General features: G+C 49.5%; 2 protein-coding genes across 4 annotated transcripts in view; one reads left to right on the top strand and one right to left on the bottom strand.

The window, feature by feature from the left end:
- The window catches only part of Dock1 (dedicator of cytokinesis 1), a 512909-nt gene that overhangs the window by 223219 nt on the left and 277661 nt on the right, over positions 1-12029 (bottom strand). The window lies entirely within an intron of this gene.
- The window catches only part of Insyn2a (inhibitory synaptic factor 2A), a 67038-nt gene continuing 64267 nt past the window's right edge, over positions 9259-12029 (top strand). For both annotated transcript variants that reach the window (XM_050136681.1, XM_050136680.1), the window contains exon 1: positions 9259-9681. The gene's annotated coding sequence lies outside the window, so the exon portion shown is untranslated. The remainder of the gene's footprint in view (positions 9682-12029) is intronic.

The raw sequence follows: 12029 nt of genomic DNA, 5'->3' as shown, positions 1-12029 counted from the left end.
GGGAAACCAGAGTGCTGTTACAAAGTTCATATTCGTAAACGGCACAATAGTATTGTCTTTAAACCTTACACTATTTAAAGTATGTTTACACTTTGGTGTTGAGCAGCATTGATGGTTATCCTCAGCTAAAAGCTGTTCTGCTCGGCACTCAGGCTGGATACATTTGGCCAACCTCTGCCACTCGCTCCACAAGATGAGGCGCTGAACCAGCACACAGCGCAGCCAAGCTCAGCTCCCATCTGCTCACCGGAGATCCTTATTAGCTGTGCTCTACAATATCAAACCGAATGGAAGCAGTTTGCCTATAGCAGGGATAGGGGAGCATGGAAGCCAGAAGCTTGCATCCTAGAGCTTAGCCAGGCAGCTGGAGCACTGTTCTTCTAGCCATACTGGTGTCAGCAGCAGAGAAAGTTCCAGAACCCCAAAACTCTTCATTAACACCCAGAGACCAAAAAGGAAAGAGGCAGTAACATGAATCCGCAAGTGAAGGAGCTGGCTTCTTCACTATTTCCACGGTGTGAATGAGTCAGAAGTCTTATTTTAAGGGATTTGGAAGCATCGCCAACAATTTCATGTGACAATATTTACTCCACTGGGAAGGAGAGGGGAAGGTGTCATTAAAGTTAATTATTTCATTTTCGTACTTGGATGCAGGGAAACAAAATAAATTTCAATAGAACTTCAGGGCCTAACATTATAGCCCAAGATATATAATGAAAGAGTGAGTTTATGTTTTCTCCTGCTCATCAAGTAGAACCAGATAATGCATATTCAAATGAGGAGAGCCCTGAGCTCAGGACTGCCCAGAAGATCTCATCACTTATAAACATGGCGAGGTGAGGGAGCCCCCAGTGGCCACTGAGAAGAACAACATCCATTTCAGCCTCCTGCCTCGTCCCTCTCTGCTTCCTCGTTTATTTATAAACTGCTTAGCCTTAAGAAATTATTTTCAGTGGCCAATAACTTCTAAAACCAAACTTAGGAATTCATACTGAAAACACTCTCAGAATGAATTTGGATTTCCTGCTATCCTTACAGTGAACAAGCGGCTGTATATAAATGTAGACACACACACACATGCACACACACACACCCCTATATACATGGGTATATCATACACTATAAAGTACACTGACTTTCAGATTTCTTTGTTTAATCTAGGCAAACACATAGCCAATGGGTGCCAAAAGACAAGGCCTCTATTCCTTCCCTCCCTCCCTCCCTCCCTCCCTCCCTCCCTCCCTCCCTCCCTCCTTCCTGGTGTATGAGGGTTTGGCAGATCCCATTGCAATTTCCTTGCAGCAAAGGGCTGTGAGAGCTGCGACACAGGGGTTCAGAATCATAGTCTACCTATTCACGCTCTAAATTATTGACACTCGCTATTAACAAATAAAGAATGGTAGGCGCCATTTACGAACACATTCCCATGCTGTTGTTTGAATCCTGGGAGTGAAGCTGAACATAAAATGTGTTCATAGAAACGTTTGGTGGGCACTTTAGATTAAAGGCACACGGGAGCCAGCAGAGGAGCACCGAGAAGTGAGGTCTAGACACATGCTCCTTGGAGTGTGACACGCCCACAGCTCCCACAACCTGGATTAGCTGAAGGGAGACATCCCTGGTCCACAGTGCAGCGGGATGGTAGTCAAGACCTGCTCACCTAATCCCCAAGAGTTCATAACAATTCAAAAAAAATGTTAATAAAGAAAATGGAACGAAAAATCTGTGTGTGGCCTAAAAATCTGCGTGTGTGGCCTTATAGATCACCAAATATAAATAAATATTTACAAAAACATTCGTACCGTTCCGATGTTGACTTTGGCACTTAAAAACAAAAGCCTTGTCTTCCCTCACTCGGGGAGCCACACTCCTTAGTAAACACAACATCCAAAGTCAGGTAATCAATTCCTAGACCCAAATTAGCAAAATAATTTACTACATTGAGTATAAAAATGTCAAGGGTGGGTAATTAGAATTATATGCACAGCAAGCTTCTGGAGGAGAAGGAGGAGGAAGAGGAGGAGCAGGAGAAAGCAGAGCGGCAGGAGGAGGTGCTGCTCAAATTAGCTGGGCTCAGGGATGAAAGCAGGCAGGGATTCGGGATCATCAGTAAAGGCCATGATAACAGGACTTTATTACATGTGTCACGGAAATTATTTTTAAGAAAAACTCTGTGGTGTGGACAGAGTATGTATGATGTGATGGATCATTTTAATAACTGTCATTCAATGAAGCCAATGTGTGTTCATGTCACTGAAATCACATGGGTGAAGCGGAGTGCTGCCCAATACAATAGGATCCTGGTCTGCTGTTGTTTCTATGCCTGGTTTCATTCCAAAGTACAAATGACGGGTACCACAAGGGGAAGACGTCCAGCTAAGGAAGGAAAAGAAAATCTGTACAGACTCTTACCAGCCTGCAGCGGAGAGCTCAGCAGAGGCAAAGGATCTGACTGGGGTCCGAGTGTATGTCCCACTAGAGCACTGGGCTGTTCCCATGAGGGCCTGGAGCAGTGCGGTTCACTCCAGGGCAAAGGTCTCTGGTATTCCTTAGGGCAGGCAAAAACCCTAAGGGGATTACAATGGATACAGACAGCCCTCGCTCCTGAAAGATGCTCAGTCCAAGTCAAGCTACACCAACTTACCGTATATATTCTACAGCAATGTCAAGGGCAGATAAAAATAAGTTATTGAGCAAAGCAGGTTGGCGATCTGTAAGACCTGCATTTGAGTCTAGGCTCCAGCACTTGCTAGCTGTGTGACCTTGGAGAAACTGCTTACCTTTTCTGATTAACATCTGTGAAAGTTAATTTCTATCTATTTCAAAGCCCTCTCATGAGGACAAAAGCAAAGAATACAGGAAGTATCAGGGCACAGTAGGCTGCAAGCTCACAACCAGAGTAGAGCATCATATACATCTAGTGCAAAGCACCTAAAGAAGCAAGCCAAGGGAACCGGAGATTCCTGCTGTCTTCTTCCCCGTTCTCCTAGTGGCTCCTGCATGCCTGGGAAGGCTGGGGACAAACAAGGACAAACTAGGAAACCCCTATGCCAGATGGTGCAAGACAGGTGCCACCCTGCCCTACTCTGACCTCAGGCCTCCCTGCAATGCCCCAAGCCTCTGTCCAAGGACAGACCTCAGAATGGAGAGCAGAGGACAGTGTTACACAGGGAGGACTGGAAGAATACACTGAAATTTGAAAGCAATTTTTATCCCTTTTTGACCCAGTTGTGATTAAAGGTGGCATCGTTGGCCTGGGCAGATACACTGCTTTGTGCAAGCTGAGCTTCGGCAGGCTCAGAGAGCTGGCAGAGACAACAATAGTAACAAAAACTGAGAATGGCCCTGTAGCCAGCCACCTCTGAAGTGAAAGGCTTGCTCCTCAGATTAGACAAGGATGGCGAGGAAACCCCGTTGCTATCACAGCGCAGGCTGAACAGACTAAAGTCAGCCAAATAGCTCCTGCATACCTGCTTCCTTGGTGAGCCCTGCTGGACGGGGAGTAGGGTGGGTGGTCCAGAGGAAGCCTGGGGTCATTTGGTTGTTTTGAGGCAGAGTCTCATTCTGTAGCCCCGCGTGCCTTGAACTCCTGACTCAGCCTCCAGATAGCTGGAATTACAATCATGAACCTCCGTGGCCAGCTGCCTGTGGGCCTGACGGGAGCCCAGCACATGTCGGCTTGGGAGAGTGCCAGGATCATGCATCCTTCCTCAGCGAGCACAGCTGCTGCAGTTGTTAAAGGGAGGCTAGAGCCACTAACATCCTCTTTAAAAGGGAAAACATCTCATTTCCCTTAGAAAGTTCTATTTGCAGTGATTAGTTTAGAAAACCTGGGATTTTAACCAGTCTTCAGGATGTTCAGTTTTCCCCAAACTAATTAGATTAGCAGCCGATAAAGCCTCCCTAGCCTCTCATCCTGGAAGGAAAAGATGGGGAAAGGGAGCATCTGAAGGGTGGACAAAGTGGCTCTCCTCCAAGAGGATAAGATTTAGTGACCAAGACAATAGGCCATTACAGGTAGAGAGCTTGCCACAGATGGAGGCTCAGGCAAGACACAAGTCCAGAAGGCAGGAGCTGGAGGACAAATGATGAGATTAAAGAGGGTGTCGCACTGGTCTCCTGAGCAATGCCTTATGAGCTCTGTGCCTGTCTTGTTCTTGAGAGTAGAGCCTGCATGTGTACTGCTCCCACCCCACAGGGGCTCATCAGGGTGAGCTCCGTCTCCTCTGCGCACAGTGGGTTGACCGTGATTGCAGCTGCAGCCTCTGAGCTGGAGGGGGTAAACTGCTCACCATAGACAGTCCCACCTTGGGTCACTGACAGCATTAAAGTAGGAAGTGGGAAAAACATTCCCCTGTGAGCTCTGTCTCAGGGGCATCTGAGAGTCAGGAGGACCAGGTTCAGTGGCAGCTTTCCTCAGAATGTTCTCACCTGCAGCTAAGCATGTTGGGGGATCCTTTCCCTTTCCCTTGGGTTTTAGTTCCAGTGATGAAAGCTCATCTCGCCGATGAGTAAGCCCCTTCATTTTATAGAGATGTTATAAGTGTAGTGAGGATGCAGTGACAACATTCGGACAAAATACATGTGACGAAAGAACACCTGGCAAACATGTGTGAATATATGTGAATGACTGTGCAAGGAGGCCCCCAGGCCGTGTCATGGGAGCCATCAGCTTCTACCAAGCACCAAAAAAAAAAAAAAAAAATCATCCTTGGAATCCACGTGAATGAATCCTGTGATACACACTCTTTTTCTGCCTTTATTTTTTAAAACATGTACAGGCAGGTCACCTGCACATAACTGTGTGTGCACTGTATGCATGCAGGACTCACAGAGGTCAGAAGAGGGCATCAGAGTCCCTGGACTGGAGTTACAGACAAATGTATATGGGTGCTGGAAATCAAATCCAGGCCCTTTGTAAGAGCAACTAGTGCTCATAACCACTGCTGTCTCTCCAGGCAACTCGTGCTACACACTCTTGGTCGGCACGATGTTTCTGAAAGTCTTCTGGCCTCAGAAGGCAATCATTTTGTAAGGGTTGTTCCTAGATAATATTGCACATTTTGCCAAGACCAATAAATTTCTTCTTATTCACTTCTTCGTAGATATGTAGGGTACTTTCAGTTTGGAATTAAAACTGCTCAGAAAATTCTGGAAAACAAGCCCCCGAGACACACACACACACACACAAACACCATACACACAATGTGGTTTATCACACTATTGGCTTTGTTTTGTTTTTGAGACAGGGGTCTTTGGTATTCCAGGCTTGCTTCCAACTTGCTACACAGCCAAGGATGACCTTGAACATCTAATCCTTCTGTCTCCACCTCTCAAGCACTCAGTTTGCCTGCGTACACCACACATCTGGTTTCTGCAGGCTGAGGGTAGAACCTAGGGCTGTTGTGCATGCTAGCCAAGTCCTCTATCAACCAAGCTATATCTTCCAACCAACTAATTGGTTTGGAATTTTAAGATGTGCACACTTCCAGGAAGTCAAAGAAACAGTCTCTATTTGGGTTAGATAGCATGGATTTCCTTGTAGTTTATTCTCTGGATGCCTCTGCCTGTGGGAAATCTCTTTTAAAAGGGCCATTTTCCCCATTGCAAGACTACCTTTTGTAGTGAAATTCCGAAGCAAAATCTAAGAAACCAATTTATACCTAATTGATTCCTAAAATGAGTCCACTTTCTTTTTCCGCGGAAGCTGAACATAAGGGCTCATTATAAACCCTTAATATACACATCTGCTCTGTCCATGCAAAGACAATGATGCAAAGAGCATCTACGGGCAGCAAGAAGGCCAGAATTCCTTCCCCGCAGACAGCCCCTAATGCCAGGCTTGCTTTAAGGATTGGAGCATGATGGTGCAGCAACGTTTCCCACAAGAAATAAATTCATCCCTAGGCAAATGCCCAGTGACACATTCTTATCATTATCTCAATTTCTGGTGGTGGACTTCGTCGTGCACTAGGTAAATGGGTTCATACATTTTTTTTTTTAAAGGTGCATCAGTGGCTTGTTGATTAGCGAGATGGAATTCATGACAAAAGCAAATATTGAGGAAGGATTTGTTTGGGCGTGGTCCAGAGGAACAGCCCATCAGTTGGGGAAGGTTGGGTGGCAGGAGGCTCTCAGGTAGCAGGAGTAACGCAGCAGCAGATGCGCAGGGCTGGGGCCTCTCAGAGATGGGAAGCAAAATCAGCTAGAAACCCCAAGGACTACCCTCATCCCCACCCCCCTGCAACCTATTTCCTCCAAAGAAGCTCCACCTGCCAAAGTGCCCACAATTTTCCCCAATATCATCAGCAGCTGGGAACCAAGTGAGCCCATGGAGAGGTATTTTTTATCTAAACCAGGATAACAATAGCCTTAGCAACAGTTGATGTTATTGGCAAGCTGAAAAACTCAGAGTATCCCTAGACTCAACTAGAATGCCTTCCTCACATAAGTGAGGTTTCAAATCTGCCAATCAGAGCATCTCATCTTTTCCTCCTCTAGGTGTACACTGTGGGGATCTTCACTGATACTGTACCTAGAGATACCGTCCAACCAGCTCCCAGCGCCACTGCGGCTGAACACTGACCTCCTCTGCACACATCTCTATCTGACTCTGTCCATGATCACTGGTGCCAACCCCACACCTCCTGGCAGCCTTAAAGTGACACGATTAAGAAACAGATAGTAGATTTTAGCCAGGTGGTGGTGGCGCACTCCTTTAATCCCAGCACATGGGAGGTAGAGGGGATCTCTGTGAGTTCATGGCCAACCTAGTCTACAAGAGGTAGTTTCAGGACAGCTGAAACAATAATACATAGAAGCCCTATCTTGAAAAACCAAACAAAAGAAAAATAAAAAAAAAGTAGATGTTATTTTTATGGGTTTACAATAAGATTTAGAGGAAGCTTCCTGACAGAATTCCCAAAGGCCAGAGTTGCAAGATCAGATCTCTAAAAAGGCATGTCAGGCAGGAACCCTTGCCATCTGCTGTTACACAGCCCCATGTCCTACGCACACCCTTCTGGTCACCATCTGAGTGGCAGGCTATCTTTGTGATGAAACACCATGACCAAAGGCGACCTGGGGAGGAAAAGGTTTATTCCACTCACAGGTCCATATCACAGCTCATCATCAAAAGCTGTGAGGGCGGGAACCTAAGCAGGGCAGGAACCTGGAGGCAGAAGCTGACACAGAGGCAGCTGAGGAACACTGCTTTCTGGCTGTTTCTCATGGCTTGCTCTGCCTACTGTCTAACAGAAACCAGAACCAGAAGCCCAGCGGTAACCCCACCCATAATGGGCTGGGTCCTCCTGCATCAACTGCTAATTACGAAAACGCCTGGCAGCTGATCTTACAGAGGCATTTCCGCAACTTTCAATAACTCCAGTTTGTGTCAAGTTATCATAAAATCAGCCAGCCCACAGGCCCTTTCCCCCAACCAGATCCCAACACCCTCTTGGGCCTGAGAAGTAAAGGGGCTATCAATCAGAACTGGGGGAAATCTAGGTTCCAAGGGCCACTTTAAAGAGTGAGAGGGACATAGTCTAGATTCCCCCGGGTTTGGAATTCCCTCCCTAACCACCTGGCCCAGCTAGATATCAGAGAAGCCCCGGAGCCTGCAGCTGGGTGCCCACAAAACCAGATACTCCAATGGAGCTGGGGTAGGCACCCAACTGCAGATTCAGGGTCCTCCCTGATATCTAGCTGGGCCTGGTGGTCCATTCTACAGAAACTTTCTCTTACCAAGATCATGGGTCTGTATCTCAAGGACTACTGAGAGAGACACATGGAAAAAGGAAGATATTTTAGGATATTTTTCCTTCTAGAACATGTGGACACATGACTCTACATGGTCAACACAGTATCTCATAGAAAGCCCTTTAAAAGAGCTGAGTCTCTATATGGAGAAGGGAGCGAGTCTCTATCAGCACATTGCATGAGGATAGAGCAATGTGCAGCCCTGGAGTACTAAGATGGAATACAGGGATAAAAGAATATGTAGGAACAAGAAAGAGCCTGTCTCCTATCTGGCAAGGTGTGTGGTGGTGGTGTATGTGTGTGTGTGTGGGGGGGGGGTGAGTAAGAGCAGTTCATATCTGAACTCCCAATTCATGGGCCATTTCTTACCACCATGCTCTGCCCCCCTCTTGTAAAACATAGGGCTACTCTCAAGTATGTCCTAGGATTAGGTAGGGCTAGGAGACCTGCACTCAGGGATATGTAGTCCCAGTGCCTGCCACTCAACCCTGCTAGGCATCAGGGAGCCTGTAGCTGGAAGCTCACAAGACCAGACTGGTGGAGTTGGGGATAAGGGAGGAGAGCAGTGTGTTTGTTCATGAGAAATGTCTTCCCCAAGTGTAGTTAACTCTGATCAAAACAAACACAACTACCCCCTCCCACTGCCTCTGCAGAGAAAGGGAGACAGTGGGTCAAGGAGGTTCAGACGAGGGGCAGTAAAAATGTCCCCATATGGTAAAAATGTCCCCAAATCATCAGCATGCAAGAGACCTGCCGGGCAGGCAGGCAGACAAACACTCTTGACTTTGTCCCCTAGATCACTAAGCAGGTTTGCCTTCCAGTTCTTATTTGAAGGGTGGATTCCTAGTTGATCACAGACATAGAAATGCAGAAGGGGAGCCCTAACTCCCAACCTCTCCAAAGACAGATCTGCAGGTGAGGGGGCAGGCGCCTGGCCCCCATGACCACTCCCACCTAGGGCTTTCACCACCCAGCAGGGGGAGGTTGGTTGGACACCTCTGGAAGCCATCAAACAGGGTCTCCTGCAGACAGCCTGCTCCAGATGGAGAAATCAAAAGGGCCCGGCGCCTGCCTGCAGGCTCCTGAGGTGGCTCCCGGGTAGACTCAACAAGTTCCAGGGGCCTCGCAGCGCCGCCTGCAGCCCAGAAACCCCAGGATGTGGCAGTGGAGCTCCGCGCGCAGGCGGCTGCCAGCGGCTGCTTCCAGCACCTCCTCCTTCTCCTCCTCCTGCCCGAGATCTGGCTCCGGCTGGAGGGGCTCCTCCACGCGCCGGGCCCCCGCCCCACGCACGCGGCCCGGCCCGCCCCCGCCCCACCCCCGCCCCACGGGCCCCGGGGCTCCGCCCGCCTCGGTGGCAGGCGAGCGCACAGTCTGCTGGCGCGCAGCTCCGGGCGCCCTCTCTTCAGTCCTCTGCCGCCCGGCTCCAGAGTGGCCAGGACCTGGAGCAGCGGCCAGGACTCCCTTCCCGCTCCCTCCACCTCCCCGCCCCCTCCGCCCGGCCCGACTCCCGGATCTCGCCGAAGACAATTGCAGTAAATGAGGACATCTGAGGAGCACGGAGCCGGGTGGCTGTGGCTGGCTTCGCCGCGCCGCGATCGGGCGAGCGCGCGGGCGTCCCCGGAGCCGGCCGAGCCACTGCCTCCCCGCGCGCGTCGCTGAGCAGGAGCCGGAGGGACTCGAGCTGCGGCGCGGGGGCCGGGCGGGCCGGGCGGGCCGGGCCCGTGGCAGTGGAGGGGGCGGGCGGCGGACACGCAGCTGGCCAAGTCCCCGGAGCCGATCCTCCTTCGGCACGAGCCCAGCGATCTTTGCCGTGGATGCTCTGCCCCGAGTGCTCCGTGCCGCGCCAGGCTTGCCAGGGTCCACGGCAAGACATGCCCGAGCCCGGCGCTGCACCGACCTCCACTTATCAGTAAGCAGCCAAAGGTAAGCGGAGCCCAATATACCCTCCCGCGCCCCGGAGCCCGCTGCACTTGACCGCGGGCAGATGGGTGCAGACCCTGACTCGTGCGCACGCACTCGCCCCTAAACCGGCTTTGCCTGGGTCCGGGACGGGAGGGTGTAGCCAAGAGCAGACCCGGTGGCGGGCAGTGGCAGGGGTGGGGGGCGAGGTTACGCAACTGCCTCTGGCAGGACCTGGTCGCCCAGGGGCATCTGGCAACTTTGGCGACAGCATGGGAGGAGCGGGAATGTGATGTCTGTTCTAGACAAACGCCACAGCCTTGTGAGCACAGGGCATCCTTAGCCAGGCAGAACTAGGCAGGAGGGGGTGGGGGCTCTGGGGAGAACCATCTCTCTGGAATGTTCGAGGTTCTGAAAGTATTATCCAAACTAAAGCGAACAGCCAAGTACAGTATAGCTGATTAACTTCAGGGAGATGGTGGGGGGTATAAGTCTGAGCAGAGGGGCCCTGCCGCCTGCCGTTTAGCAGAGACCAAAGCAGGAGCGAAGGCAAAAAATGCCCACGTGAAATGTTCGTCTCTCTTGCTTAACTGGTATTGGCACCTTCTCCGGGCTGCGGGCTGGGGTCTGTACCCACTGAGCTTCTACGTGTCTGGCATCCCATGTCTGACCTGCACAAGCATGGGAAACCAACCTATGCTGCAGAACCTAGGGAGCTTAGTGAGGGCAGGAGACAGGAGGGAACAAGGGCCAGACCCAAGCAGGGGCAGAGACTAGAGCCCAAAGTCAAGAATAAGACTCTGTATCTTGCTTGTTCATGCTCGGGGTTCCAGGCTAGTGTCTCCACTGCTTGAAAAAAGAGCCTCTCCCTGTGACCTCAACATTCTACTACCCTGAAAATATGCCACAAGGAGATGGAGCCAGTGATAAAGGGATGCCAGGAATGGGGGAGGAGAGGCACCCCTGGAGTAAATAACGGGAAAAAATGGGTGCTTTTTACTCCCTGCAGACCAGGGCTCAGATCCCTTTCTCTCTCTTGGTGCAGGGCTGAGGCTGGGGGATTGGCTGCCCTCCTGGGCTCATGAGCTAGGAGCAGTAACAGAAGCAGTTTAATTTGACCTTGTCTGCATGGGTGCTGAAATTCTGCCGAAGCATCCCGAGGTGAAACTGGCCAGAGTGGGAAGGAACTTTGGGCAAGCCCTGCCTTGGCTAAGAACCTACAAGATCATTTCAGAGCACCAAGGCATGGGCTAGCACCGGGTTGAGGTCAGCCGCGTGAAGGTTTTCCCTTGGAAAAATGACTTGATTGGGGGTTACTTTTTCACAACCTGACCAGGGCACAGTCAAGGTTACAGGACTAGGGGTTTGACTAAAAATGCCATTCAGATCATAAAACCTAGATCACCCCCCGCCATGAGAAGTTCATAAATAAAAAGGATACTGCCTCCTGAAGCTGATGGTAAAGGCTGAACAGCCAGTAATCATTTCACTCCGCAGAGGCGGAACATGCTGGGTTTTACTATTCATGGTGTGCTATTTCTTACATTCGCATCCTGTTGAATGTTACTTTTCAAAGTTCATATTTATCTTTGCAATATTTTTTTGCAAGCAAGATTAGCAAAGTGCACAAAACAGCTCAAAGGAAAAAAAATGCAAGTCCTGCCATCTGCATACCTCACCGGTTATTGATAATTTACAGTCCGGGTTTACTACTTCCATGAGAGGGTACTGCCCTCCTGGACGGGGGGTTTATCAGAACTGAATCTGGGAGGGAGCGAGCCCAGCATAGCTGTCACAGTATTTGGCATAAATTATGTGAGCCATAGAGAGTTTTGTTTTCTTCATTAAATCCATCTTTCCATTAAAAGGTAGAGTGATTCAATTTAATTTTTTTTTTATCTGCAAAGGTTCCTCTTAAAAGACAGGATGTCCTTGAAAAGCAAAGAATGTCTTAAAAGGACAACAGTTGCCATGATTTTCTCTTTTATTGTCGTGATTAAGACACTGGGGTTTTGACATAAATCAGGTCCATTATCACATTGAGAAACAGAACTAGTGGTTACGACGCAGGCTAGTAAGCACTAGAAAGCTCTATGAAAATCTGCCCATCCCGTTACCTCAGTTTACCACAGGGCTTCTCTGCTGCGGCTTATTTTGCCCCATGAAAGAAATTTTAGACTTTTGTCTTCCCTTTTGTAGACAAAATTTTAAGAACTACGTAAGTAAATGAATGGCTTGTGCTGACAAATCTCCATCTCCAGAAAAGACCCCTGCACAGTAGAGTTCACAGAAAATAACGAGAAGGCTGGGGCATACCAATCTATCCTAGCAAGAGGCCAGGTACTTATCAACATTGCTAGATGTTTGCATCC

Source organism: Alexandromys fortis, unplaced genomic scaffold (genome assembly GCF_014885135.2).
Source record: "Alexandromys fortis isolate MF-2015 unplaced genomic scaffold, M_Fortis_MF-2015_v1.1 scaffold_3, whole genome shotgun sequence".
Taxonomy (NCBI): domain Eukaryota; kingdom Metazoa; phylum Chordata; class Mammalia; order Rodentia; family Cricetidae; genus Alexandromys; species Alexandromys fortis.
This window is presented reverse-complemented; position numbering and strand designations above follow the sequence as displayed.